The sequence below is a fragment of the Cucurbita maxima genome, unplaced genomic scaffold (assembly GCF_002738345.1).
Source record: "Cucurbita maxima cultivar Rimu unplaced genomic scaffold, Cmax_1.0 Cma_Scf00182, whole genome shotgun sequence".
NCBI classification, from domain to species: domain Eukaryota; kingdom Viridiplantae; phylum Streptophyta; class Magnoliopsida; order Cucurbitales; family Cucurbitaceae; genus Cucurbita; species Cucurbita maxima.
The window spans coordinates 72,292-86,785 of NW_019272198.1; the positions used below are offsets into that span (position 1 = coordinate 72,292).

The following is a 14,494-nucleotide window of genomic DNA, read 5'->3' on the forward strand; positions in this document are numbered from 1 at the left end:
CTCTCATCCAATAAAAAGTAACTCATAATCTGATATGCACTTGATGCAGCGTCCTGGGTAATAGGGATAAAGTCTTTTAAAAACTGAAATTTGTGATTTAGCATTGCATAAATATTGACTGCAAACTGAAAAGGCCGTTTAGCCAACGTTATGTTTTGAGATATAATTTTATTGTCTTTGTTATTAAAATTGTTGATAAAATCCACTGCTTCAACCATTGAGTTAAAGACTTAAAATGGAAGAATGTTGATAAGCTAATTTCATCTCTTATATAAGAATTACACTTTATCTCCTCCTTCTGATGATTATGATCAGCAAACACAATCAGGCTTCGTGCAAGATCACACTCGTGAAAATGCAAAATACCACAGCGATAAATTCTATCTCTGAAGTCAAGAAAGGCGGGTAGGTAAAATTTATAGCCATCGTAGGCTCTTGCGAGATTGAGAATTAATCGTTCATAGCGTGAACGCTGGATAGTCTTAATCACTGTATGTAACAAATCGTTAAAGGAAAATTCATTGTATATTACCTCATCCTTCATGTGGAAATCTCTAAGAATGGGGCTAACATCTGATATTCATCGTTTCCAGAAATTGTGGCATAAGAAGACCATCGTCAACAAAATAGTCTTCATTTTCCATTAAATGGTTCAACCAATCACTGTTGATTGTAAAGGGCTGACGCTGCAGCGCATTCATGACTTTACACATAGACTTGTAATCATTCTTATAATAAGAAGAATAACCTATATATATAAAAGTGATTTAGGTCACCAGAACTTAATAAGCGGTAACAATCATAAATCTCACCAGTCGGTCCACTTAGGTAACCCCCTGATAGATCTGAGAGATATCTAGGAGATTGATTCGGCGGACACGCACTCATCCAATCAAGAGGTGGGCATATCATAGGAAGGTTGAGCTTGATCGGAAGTAAAGTAATATCAAAATTACAGACAATGAATAGATTGCTTTCATAATAATAGCCACCTTTCGACTTTTTCTTAACACCACTACCAAAGGATTCCATTGTAATAGAACTTACAAATCCCCGCTCCTCCATAAACTCGAGTAAGAAGACACCGAAGGAAAAAGTCTCAGACTTTTCCATTTTATCAGACATATGAACATTAGAAATGCTCTTTTTAGAGGAGTGGGATTTTAATAACCTAGAATGTGTACGTACAGAAGAGTCGAGTTGATTAATTAAAGAAGCTGCACGAACTATACTTTCATATGTGTTGAAAACAATTCCCAGAACGTGAATAATTAATGCCTCTAGAGTATATTGACCGAACTCTTCAAGCATTTTTATGTCATCATCATCAGCTAATTTCTCAATTATATAATCCTTTGCACTCAATTTATCCTTCTGTATTAAGATTTTAATAAAGTTAGGAACAACATTATATATTGAACTCTCGTCGAACTTCATACTGTCATCTTCTATTTTCTGTTGTAGCTGACGTAATTCAATTTCCGATAAAGGAAACTTCGATTTATATTCTTCCATAAGATTCAATACTGACAGTTTATACAATTGTGATTTGCTCCTCTTAACGTCTTCTCCCGAAAATTTCAATTTATTTTTTTCCTCTAAAGAAGTATAAAAATGATTTAAAAATACGATTAGCTCTTGAGAATTTTTTTGCTTAGAATTAAAAAACGCTAAAATCCATTTATTTTGCATTGTGTTATTTTTTGTTGTTGTTTTTCCTCGTTGTTGGTTTATCGAACACTGGGTAAGACAAGATGTGTAAAGCATGTGTGATCCTGTCTCGCGAAACAGTACCTCCCTCTAAGAAAGGGTACGATTTCAGGTACATATTGTACTTTGACTTTGACTTTGACTTGTTGTTACTTGTACTCTCAAGGTTAAAAATAGTGTGTACTACTTAAACTTGTACAGAATATGTGTATTATATACCTTTAGGGAACTTTGATTTAAGGAGTAATTAATAGTTGTTGAATGTGTTTATTGTTGAATGTGTTTATTGTTAAGGAGTAATTAATAGTTGTAAAATGTGTAAAGTTTATTAGTATAAGCAGTAATTAATAGTTTGAGTAGTCTGATTTGTATAAAATAGTATAGCTCTAAAGGGTAACACTTTTTGGTGGGAAATTAGAACGTGTTTAAGGTATGAACTCTAAGAAATTAGGAAGGTTTGAAATAAGGTTGAATGTTGTATCTAAGTTATTCCAATATTAATACCCACACGAGATATGAAGCTTGAATCTACTTGATTTTTTTTCAGTGGCCAGGACAACTTGGCAGAGTTAAGGTAGACCCTGCCATAGACACATGAGCTACTAAGTCAAGACTTCACACTCCTCAACATTTGTTTTAGAGAGCAATATCTCTAGTCGTTAAGAGGAAATAATGGGCACACACGACGATATATTGAACATTAAGAGTTGATCCAGATAGTTATTAAAAAGAAAAAAAACATGCATACATGTAGAAACAAGGGTTCCCTCAAGCATATGAACAAATAAGGCAAGGTTAAAAGGTTTTCTCGGAGTTCGACATAGTTGTGTGAGTTAGAGTGATGTTGTTGGGCTCACTAATTTCCCATAGCTCAAGTAATTTTTATGAATTAGATATTTAACAAGGTTTCTAAACTTGTTTTATAATAGTGTTCATATTGATTATAGGAGGCTAATCAGAGACAAAAAAGATAACAAGATGAGCCCTTAAGCCAACTTGATACCTCTATATAATGAGCGTTATACCAAACTCTCCGATGTAGAGTCTTGGTTGAACAAAAGTATTTTCCTTAGACATTGAATATTATAGAATATGGTCTGGTGAACCATTTTAAAGGAGGAACAAATTGTAGTTTGTCTAGACTTATTTAGAGATATAAAGTTGTAAGTTTCCTAGCTTTGACAAGGTAGAAGATTTGTTGAAAAGTTTTGAGTTTAACTCATTCAATACATGCGATCACAACTCGCACTTACAATGAGTTTGTGAGAAGAGATTTCAAAAGTTAAGGAATTTGCTGGCCGTAGTTATAGTATAAGGATGTACTAGATGATATATGAAGGTAAGTAAGATTTAATGATGTTATGAAGAGATGACTAGTTAGAGTATTAAGACAACTCAAAAAGTAAGTATCCAAATTCATATTTACCAAACGAACATGAGATTATTTTCCTCATCCTTAATGTGAATACCACACTAAATTACTGATACATAGTGAGTGAATCCCAAGTTGGTTAAGTTCTTCAACGTGGTAGGTCACATAGATAGTTGTTAAAGGATATGCCCAAACCGTTGGGTAGTGAATCTGATGGGTACTCAAAGGTTCAACAACTTAGAGATTATGTCATGGAATTCTTTCTAGGTTTACATAAGATAACAAAAGGACACACTACCATTCGAGTAGTGGTGGGCTGTTGCACTCACAAGCTTACACATGTACTTTGGATAAAGTCTCGACCCTATGGGATATACGCAAAACTTTTTCATGTTTTAAAACTACGTTATTTCTTACTTTCTTGTTTTAAATTAAATGTGTAAGTCTATGACTTCATTTGAAAATGTATCATTTCAATGTCCGCATATGTTAATTAAGGCATGCATGTTTGACACCTCTAATTAAGGTAAGAAATTAGGGGTGTTAATGTTGGTATTAGAGCCAGACACTGAGTGGTGTACTGGGGAGAACGAATAACAGTGTATGCATTGATTTTCATTTAGTAGTTGACAAATGCATTTTTAGATCTCACATTGGTTGGAGAGGGAAACAAATCATTATTTATAAGGGTGTAAAAATCTCTCCATAGAAAAAAGCATTTTAAACCCTTGAGCAGATGCCCCAAAGGAAAAGTCAAAATAGGAGAATATTTACTAGTGGTGGGCTTGGACGGTTACAAATGGTATTAGAGCCAGACATCGGGCGATGTGCTAGCGAGGATGCTTGGGCTTGAAAGGGGTTGGATTGTGAGATCCCACATTGATTGGAGAAAGTAACAAGTACCAACAAGGATACTGAGTCTCGAAAGAGGATGGATTGTGAGATCCCACAACAGTTGGAGAGGGGAACATTCTTTATAAGGGAGTGAAAATTTCTCTATGCGTTTTAAAAACGTAAGGTAATCTCGAAAACCCGAAGAAGACAATATCTGCTAGCGATGAGCTTGGGCTATTACAATTTGCAAAGCCACGAGCACGTGTCATCATACAATACACAATTATAACCAAATGATGGTAAGGCCACTTACTTGGTTAGCCTTCGAAGGAGCTACAACCATTTGACGTTATCTTAATGCTAGCCTCTAAATTTTAATTTTCCCTAAGAAGTCCAACAACCATAAATTAAAATTTTATTATGGAAATTAACTCACCTACTTTTGTATAAAGTAATTTAAACTTACTCATAAGTATATAAACTAACTAAACCTACCGGTACATTAATAATTTAAACTCGATTCTAAAAATTTAACTAGGCAAAAGATAGTCATACTAATTTAAGCTTCTGAAAAGTTGAAAGAAGAAAGTGTCCGAACGTATCAAACCCAAGCCGGATCAGCCAAAATATTAACCTAGAGCCGTCAAAAAATGTATTTTTCGAATGACTTTAAACAGTTCAAGTGGGCTTATAAAATGAAGTGATGGACCTCCCTTTTACCATGGGACAATATCATTAATTCTCTTAAAAACATCTTTTCATGATACGGGGTTACAACACTACGAACTTTAAATATAATGTTTTAAAATGAAGTGATTGGCTAGATTAGGAGCTATTGATCTGCAAGTTGCATAAAACCTTTGGTCCATTAGCTTAGTTTGTTAGAACGTCGCGCTAATTAAGTGCGAAGGTAGCATGTTTGCCACTTGGATGGGTCAATTTAATTAATTCTCAAAGATATCTTTAATGATACGGGGGTAAAGCACTACAATCTTTAAAAGATAACGACCTAAAGTTTTAAGTTTATTATGCATAAAATTATGTAACCTAAACTCGATTGACTGGTTTAGGAGCTACTATTCTGCAATGAGTATAAAACTTGTGGCCTATTAGATTAGTTGGTTAGAACGTCGAGTTAATAACATGAAGGTTGGATGGGCTAATTTCATGATGACTTGAAATTAAAGAGTTTTAAGTTTTATTATGCATAAAATTATGTAACCTAAACTCGATTGGCTATATTAGGAGCTACTACAGGTTTGACACTTGCATCGTTAATTTCATTCCTTCTCAATAATGATATATTTAATGATACTAGATTTAAAAGATAATCACTTATAGTTTTAAGTTTATTATGCATAAAATTATGTAAGCGAAACTTGATTGACTGAATGAGGAGCTATCGATCTACAATGTTCATAAAACCTATGGCCTATTAGCTCAGTTTGTTAGATTGTCGGGCTAATAATGTGAAGGTCGTTGGTTTGACACCTGCATGGGCCGATTTCATTTCTTCTTAATAATATCTTTTCATGATACGGGGTTACAACATTACGAACTTTAAAGATAATGACTTAAAGTTTTAAGTTTATCATGCAAAAAATTATGTAACCTAAACTCGATTTATTAAATTATGAGCTATCAATCTACAATGTGCATAAAACCTATGGCTTATTAGCTAAGTTGGTTAGAGCGATGTGCTAATATCGTGAAGGTTGCAGGTTTGACATCTCCATGTGCTAATTTCATTTATTTTTAATTATATCTTTTCATGATACGAGTTAAAACACTATGAACGTTAAAAGATAATGACTTTTTTAAGTTTATTATGCATAAAGTTATGCAAACGAAACTCGATTGACTGTATTAGGAGCTAACGATCTATAACGTGCATAAAACTTATGTCCAATTAGCTCAGTTGGTTAGATTGTTGTGTTAATAACGTGATGGTTGTAGATTCGACAAATTACATAGGCCAAATTTTATTAATTCATAATAATATCTTTTCATGATATGGGGTTACAACACTACGAACTGTAAACCGATAAGACCTGCGAGGTAACCTTTCTCATTCACAATTTTTCTTTAGTCGTTCGATATGTTCTTCTACGAAGAATGAAATTCGAGGATTTCTGAGGGTCCTTTTAGGAACAAGGAGGTAAATGAACTTATTTTGGCCGTTCGATATGTTCTTATACGAAGGATGAAATTTGAGGATTTCTGAGGGTCCTTTTAGGAACAAGAAGGAGGTAAATGAACTTATTTTGGCCGTTCGATATGTTCTTCTATGAAGGATGAAATTCGATGATTTCTGAGGGTCCTTTCGAGAACAAGGAGGTAAATGAACTGACTTTGAAGGCCAGATTCAGTATTGCGACTCTCAGGAGAGAAAAATTTCCGGCAAGCCACATGTCAAATTGTTGGAGGGAAAGCGCGTTAGATAGCCTGAGGGACACGTATTGACGATTGGGTGGAATAACGTGTTATGCGCATTGTCAGGAGAAAATTTTCCGACAAGCCACGTGTCAACTTGTGGGACAGAAAGCGCGTCAGATAGCCAGCAAGCCACGTATCAACTTGCGGGAGGAAAAGCATGTCAGACAGCCTGAGGGACACGTATTGACGATGAATGGAATAACGCGTCATGCGTGTTGTAAGGTGACGCGGCTCCACTCGATTTGCAACACGTGGTAGCTCTTCCAACCCATGCCCACATCTAACCCAGTTTGACTAGATAGATGTTTGACCCGATCAGTATGGTGTCAAGCTTCAATGTAAAGAATCTCACTTCCCAACGCACTCCTCTGGTTTTGAACCCACCACTCATCAGTAGCTGACCTCTATCACTCCACACCTTCTTCAATTCTCTTCATAAGCTCACAAATTACCTTCTCATTCTCTTTCTTCTCCTGTTTGAGATAGAAACAACTCTCACTCAGCTCAGCCACTTTCTTTTCTAACCTTTCAATCTCCATTTCTAAAAGCTTTATTTTCTTTTTTAATCTCTACTTTCTCCTTCAAAAGGCACTCGTTCAGGAATTTCAACGTCTGCAACTGAGACTTCTCCACAAATTTATTAGCGGCAGATTTTGGTTGTTGCTCTAAATCTCTATTCTCCTTCGGATGATTTGGAAGTTTCTTTGGCTCGTTCGTCGATCGTGTGTTCAATCTAGATTCCTTCTTTGATTTTTTTGTCTCTAATATCGTGATTTTGCCAAATCTGCTGTGTATCCCCTCGTTTCCAATGGCTTCCACCGCTTCACAACTACGGCCATCATCTTTTTCTTCGCCATGTTCTTTCGCTTTTAGATCTTCATTTTGAGCCATCAAGAGAAGACCTTCGTTTGTTGCGTCATCCAAGGCTAGGTTGATTGTTTTTTCCACCTTTTTATCGACTCGACAATTGTTTGCAAAATGCCCCTCTGCCATAATTGTAACATTTGTCGAAGTTACAATCGTTCGCACAGTGACCATATTTGTGACATTTGTAACACTGAATGTTGGAGTAAATTGATTGGCAGCCTCTTCCTCGACTGCGTCCTCTTCCATGCAAATTTGCTTGGCTCGATTGTCCCTTCTTCTTACAGTATCCTTCATGACTGCTGCCTTGACAATCATGACCATTTTTACTACTTTCATGGCCAAAACCTCTACCTTCAAAATTTTGAGAGTAGAGTACCTTTTCATCTTTGATTGATGCCTTGGTTTGAAGTGCTTGATTGACTCCTTCATTTCAGTTGAGTTGTTGGTTAATGACCTTAAAATCATCTCCAAAACCCGCGTCTCGGCTAACATTTCTCCATTTTGGTTGAGTTGGTTGACCATAGTGTGTACATGCGTGACGTAGTCAAATACACTTTATAACTTCTTTATCTTCATGCTCTCCAACTTGCCACGAAGAGTTTTGAGACGCACTTGTTTGACTCGGTCGATTCCTTTGAACACTTTTCCTAAAGTGTCCGACGCTTCTTTTGAAGTAGTTGCACTGACAAGCTTCTCAAAGCCCGACACGTCAATGGCTCGGAACTACATGTAAAGTGCCCCCTCATCCTTTGATCGCATCTCTTTTAATGCCTTGTTTTGTGCTGCTGTATAAACCAGGGTATCCTTTGGTTCTTCTAACTCTTCTTCGACCACCTCCCATGCATCTTGAGAACTGAGAAAAGCTTTCATATGAATGCTCTAATTCTCGTAGTTTGTCTTCATTAGTCGCGGTAGCGACATTTGACCCGTCACATTCGCCATTGGCTTGATACACATTTGTTAAACAAAACTAATAAATTTGTGAAATAAGTCTCACACACACTAACGATAGAAGGAGACAAAGAACACTCTGTTTATCTGAAAAAACCTTCTATTGCTTCTCTATTTCTTTTCTTTTTTTTTTTCTCTACTCTACTTTACCATTTTACAGTAGTAATAAAAAATGTATTTACAAGGTCTTCTAAAACTAAATATAGACATAAGAATGTCATTATTTCCTAACCCATAAAAAGTCATTCTTCATATAAAGATTCTTGGCCTTTCATCTTCAACACTCTTGGCCTTTCCCTCTAAGACTGACTCTTGATTTAAAACCCACTAAAATTCTCCATAAGGAATCCGATCCCTGCCACTTCCTTGCGATGAATCCCTTACCCTCATCCCCACACAAATAAATAGAGAATTTTATAGAAATGGAGAATGAAATAGATGGTGGGGATGATGGTGGGGATGATGATAGGGATAGAGAATTTTATAGAAATGGAGAATGAAATAGATGGTGGGGATGATGGTGGGGATGATGATAGGGAATGGACATCTCTACCTGTGGCCCCTGCACATGTCGTGTTTTATGGTTGTATGACATATATTATGTTATGTATATGATATGATATACGATATGTTGCATACAAGTTATGCTATGATATCATATACACTTATGTTATGTATATGATATGATATACGATATGTTGCATACAAGTTATGCTATGATATCATATACACTATTCTAGGACTATGAGGCATTAAAAAATCGTGTATTGTTAATTATTAAAAATATGAAATGAATCAAGTATTTATATCTCATAGGAATACTATGCTAGGAATAGATTGGAGGTATGACTAGCTTCCTAGCGCCATGAATATATGTCATGCTTTAATGTTATGGGACCTCATGCATTTTGTATACCACGTGCATCGAGATACTTCTATATTATGTTTAGTACACCCTATGCCTATGAAACATTAGAAAAACCATGTATTGTTAATCATGAACAATATGACAAGAATCAAGTATGTATGTCTCATAGGAACGTTATGTCGTGTTTTAATGTTAGGGATCTCATGCATTTTATATGGGAGGTGCATCGAGATACTTCCCCATTATGATTAGTACAAACACATACCTTAAAATATTTATGTTCCGTATGATATTATGCTGGTCGTTTCCCTTCATGGTATTTGGTAGTGTGAGTGTGCACAAGCTCGACGAGGCAAACCCATAGAGTACTCTTATACCAACCCACCTGGTGGTCAATGTGCACATTCATGAGTCGTGTGTAGGGAAGTACAACATAATCAACTCTGCTCGGACTAAAAAGCAAAGCCCAAGCCCATGCCACAATGTATTTATGAAAGGATAGGTCCCACTATATTACACGTCATTCATATTCCGACCCTAAGAGTGGGATTACTTACTGAGTATTTATTAAAGTACTCAAACCACATGCTACTCTTATTTTAAAGTAAAGGTAAGATACCCATTTACGGATGACAACATTGCGTTCAAGGCCAAGAAACCAAAGTTAGGGTAGTTGCATTCATGTTATTTTTAGTGATTCTTAGGTTAGATCAGGGCATTGCTTTATTTTTATTTAAACTAAAGTTATCTGTTTTCCACTATGTTGTTCATAACAATATTGTAAAGTTATCTTCTTTATTATGAACATTTAAGTCCATAGCACCATTTATGAAATGTTGTAAATACATTCTTTCATGCATAGTAGTAATGTCATGTATGCCGTGACTATATTTTTTAATAGGAAAATAGAGTAGTTGATTATAAGAACCATGAATAAAAAGGGATAAAAATCTGTGTCCTCTGACAAGTGTAGATATTTTTTACAGATTATCCAGAAAGTTCAATCTCAAAATCACAGTGATTCTGAAGCTCTCAATGCCAGTTTAAGCTTCCCCTATAAAGTTGAAAGTTTAGGTAACAGTTTGGAACAAGAATTGAGCTCTTTTCCATAAGGCATAACAAGTTATTCATACAATTCAACCTTAGTTTTGAATTACATAGGCATAACAAGATTGTCGTGTTAAAAACGTGGAGGTCGTAGGTTCGAAAATTACATAGGCCAAGTTTTATTAATTCTTAATAATATCTTTACATGATACGGGGTTACAATAGTACGAACTTTAAACCGATGATACGGCCGTTCACAATTTTTCTTTAGATCTGAGTCGTTCGATATTTTCTTCAATGAAGGATGAAATTCGAGGATTTCTGAGAGTCATTTCAGGAACAAGAAGGAGGTAAATGAACATATTTTGGCCGTTCGATATGTTCTTTTACGAAAGATGAAATTCGAGTATTTCTCATTTCACGAACAAGGAGGTTAATGAACTCACTTTGAAGGCCAGATTCAGTATTGCAACTCTCATGAGAGAAAATTTTTCGGCAAGCCACGTGTCAACTTGTGGGAAGGAAAACGCGTGAGAAAGTCGGCAAGCCACGTGTCAACTTGCCAAGCCACGTGTCAACTTGTGGGAAGGAAAACGCGTGAGAAAGTCGGCAAGCCACGTGTCAACTTGCGGGAGGGAAAGCGGGTCAGACAGCCTGAGGGACATGTATTGACGATTGGGTGGAATAACGGGTCAGGCGCATTGTTAGGCAAGAAAGTCAATGGCCTATTAGCTTAGTTGGTTAGAGCATTGTGCAAATAACGTGGACGTCGCAGGTTTGACACTTGAATGGACCAATTTCATTCATTTTTAATTATATCTTTTCAAGATACGAGTTAAAACACTACGAACTTTAGAAGATAATGACTTTTTTAAGTTTATTATGTATAAAGTTATGTAAACAAAACTCGATTGGCAATATTAAGAGCTAAAGACCTATAAGGTGCATAAAACCTATGCCCAATTAGCTCAGTTGTAAGATTATTGTTTTTAAAACGTGGAGGTCGTAGGTTCGACAATTTCATAGACCAAGTTTTTTTAATTCTTCATAATATCTTTTCATGATACGGGGTTACAACAGTACGAACTTTAAACCGATGATACGTCCGTTCAAAATTTTCTTTAGATCTGAGTCGTTCGATATGTTCTTACATGAAGGATGAAATTCGAGGATTTCTGAGAGTCATTTCAGGAACAAGAAGGAGGTAAATGAACTTATTTTGGCCGTTCGATATGTTCTTTTACGAAAGATGAAATTCGAGTATTTCTCAGAGTCTTTTCACGAACAAGGAGGTAAATGAACTCACTTTGAAGGCCAGATTCAGTATTGCGACTCTCATGAGAGAAAATTTTTCGGCAAGCCACGTGTCAACTTGTGGGAAGGAAAGCGCGTGAGAAAGCCGGCAAGCCAAGTGTCAACTTGCCGGAGGGAAAGCGTGTCAGACAGCCTGAGGGACACGTCTTAACGATAGGGTAGAATAACACGTCAAGTGCATTGTCAGGCGAGAAAATCTATGGCCTATTAGCTCAGTTGGTTAGAGCGTCGTGCTAATAACGCGAAGGTCGCAGGTTCGAGACCTGCATGGGCCAATTTCCCTCATTTTTAATTATATCTTTTCATTATACGAGTTAAAACACTACGATTTTTAGAAGATAATGACTTTTTTAAGTTTATTATGCATAAAGTTACGTAAACGAAACTCGATTGGCTGGATTAGAAGCTAACGATCTATAATGTGCATAAAATCTTTGCCCAATTAGCTCAGTTGTAAGATTATCGTGTTAAAAACGTGGAGGTCGTAGGTTCGACAATTACATAGGCCTAGTTTTATTAATTATTCATAATATATTTACATGATACGGGGTTACAACACTACGAACTTTAAACCGATGATACGGTCGTTCACAGTTTTTCTTTAGAGGATTTATGAGAGTCATTTCAGGAACAAGAAGTTGGTAAATGAACTAGTTTTGGCCGTTCGATATGTTCTTTTATGAAAGATGAAATTTGAGGATTTCTTAGAGTCTTTTCACGAACAAGGAGGAACAAGAAGTTGGTAAATGGACTAGTTTTGGCCGTTCGATATGTTCTTGTTGGTAAATGAACTAGTTTTGGCTGTTCGATATGTTCTTTTATGAAATATGAAATTTGAGGATTTCTTAGAGTCTTTTCACGAACAAGGAGGTAAATGAACTCACTTTGAAGGCCAAATTCAGTATTTCGACTCTCATGAGAGAAAATTTTTCGTCAAGCCACGTGTCAACTTGTGGGGAAGGAAAGCGCGTGAGACAGCAGGCAAGCCACGTGTCAACTTGCGGGAGGGAAAGCGTGTCAGACAGCCTGAGGGACACGTATTGACGATTGGGTGGAATAACGCGTCAGGCGCATTGTTAGGCAAGAAAGTCAATGGCCTATTAGCTTAGTTGGTTAAAGCGTTGTGCAAATAACGTGGAGGTCGCAAGTTTGACACTTGAATGGACCAATTTCATTCATTTTTAATTATATCTTTTCAAGATACGAGTTAAAACACTACGAACTTTAGAAGATAATGACTTTTTTTAAGTTTATTATGCATAAAGTTATGTAAACAAAACTCGATTGGCAGTATTAAGAGCTAACGACCTATAAGGTGCATAAAACCTATGCCCAATTAGCTCAGTTGTAAGATTATTGTTTTAAAAACGTGGACGTCGTAGGTTCGACAATTCCATAGAACAAGTTTTTTTAATTCTTCATAATATCTTTTCATGATACAGGGTTACAACAGTACGAACTTTAAACCGATGATACGGCCGTTCAAAATTTTCTTTAGATCTGAGTCGTTCGATATGTTCTTACATGAAGGATGAAATTCGAGGATTTCTGAGAGTCATTTCAGGAACAAGAAGGAGGTAAATGAACTTATTTTGGCCGTTCGATATGTTCTTTTGCGAAAGATGAAATTCGAGTATTTCTCAGAGTCTTTTCACGAACAAGGAGGTAAATGAACTCACTTTGAAGGCTAAATTCAGTATTGCGACTCTTATGAGAGAAAATTTTTCGGCAAGCCACGTGTCAACTTGTGGGAAGGAAAGCGCATGAGAAAGCCGGCAAGCCAAGTGTCAACTTGCGGGAGGGAAAGCGTGTCAGACAGCCTGAGGGACATGTATTAACGATAGGGTAGAATAGCACATCAAGTGCATTGTCAGATGAGAAAATCTATGGCCTATTAGCTCAGTTGGTTAGAGCGTCGTGCTAATAACGCGAAGGTCGCAGGTTCGAGATCTGCATGGGCCAATTTCCCTCATTATACGAGTTAAAACACTACGATGTTTTTTTAGAAGATAATGACTTTTTTAAGTTTATTATGCATAAAATTATGTAAACGAAACTCGATTGGCTGGATTAGGAGCTAACAATCTATAATGTGCATAAAATCTTTGCCCAATTAGCTCAGTTGTAAGATTGTCGTGTTAAAAACGTGGAGGTCGTAGGTTCGACAATTATATAGGCCAAGTTTTATTAATTCTTAATAATATGTTAACATGATACGGGGTTCCAACACTACGAACTTTAAACCGATGATACGACCGTTCACAATTTTTCTTTAGATCTGAGTCGTTCGATATTCGAGGATTTCTCAGAGTCTTTTTACGAACAAGGGGGTAAATGAACTCACTTTGAAGGTCATATTCAGTATTTCGACTCTCATGAGAGAAAACTTTTCGGCAAGCCACGTGTAAACTTGTGGGAAGGAAAGCGCGTGAGACAGCCGGCAAACCACTTGTCAACTTGCGGGAGGGAAAGCATATCAGACAGCCTATCGATTGGGTTGAATAACGCGTCAGGCGCATTGTGAGGTGAGAAAACCTTTGGCCTATTAGCTCAATTGGTTAGAGCGTCATACTCATAATGCAAAGGTTGCGCAAGTTCGATGCCTGCATGGGGCCAATTACCCTCATTTTTAATTAATATCATTTTCATGATACGAGTTAAAACACTACGAAGTTTAGAAGATATGTAAACAAAACTCGATTTTTTTTAATTTTATTATGCAAAAAGTTATGTAAACAAAACTCGATTGGCTGGATTAGGAGCTAACGATCTATAATGTGCATAAAATCTATAACCATTTAACTCAGTTGTAAGATTGTAGTGTTAATAACGTAAAGGTCGTAGGTTCGACAATTACATAGGCAAAGTTTTATTAATTATTCATAATATCTTTTCATGATACGGGGTTACAACAGTACGAATTTAAATAGATGATACGGCTGTTCCCAATTTTTCTTTAGATCTGAGTTGTTCGATATGTACTTCTATGAAGGATGAAATTCGAGGATTTCTCAGATTCAGTTTGTGACTCTCATGATAGAAAATTTTTCGGCAAGCCACGTGTCAACTTGTGGGAAGGAAAGCGCGTGATACAG

The 14,494-nt window shown here is 36.4% G+C and overlaps 2 non-coding genes across 2 annotated transcripts; both read left to right on the forward strand.

Moving 5' to 3' along the window:
- Positions 1-11,600: 11,600 nt before the first annotated feature.
- On the forward strand, positions 11,601-11,674 carry TRNAI-AAU. The gene has a single exon. It is a non-coding gene; the product is annotated as a tRNA-Ile (tRNA).
- A 1,613-nt stretch (positions 11,675-13,287) lies between these two features.
- TRNAI-AAU lies at positions 13,288-13,361 on the forward strand. The gene has a single exon. It is a non-coding gene; the product is annotated as a tRNA-Ile (tRNA).
- Positions 13,362-14,494: the final 1,133 nt, after the last annotated feature.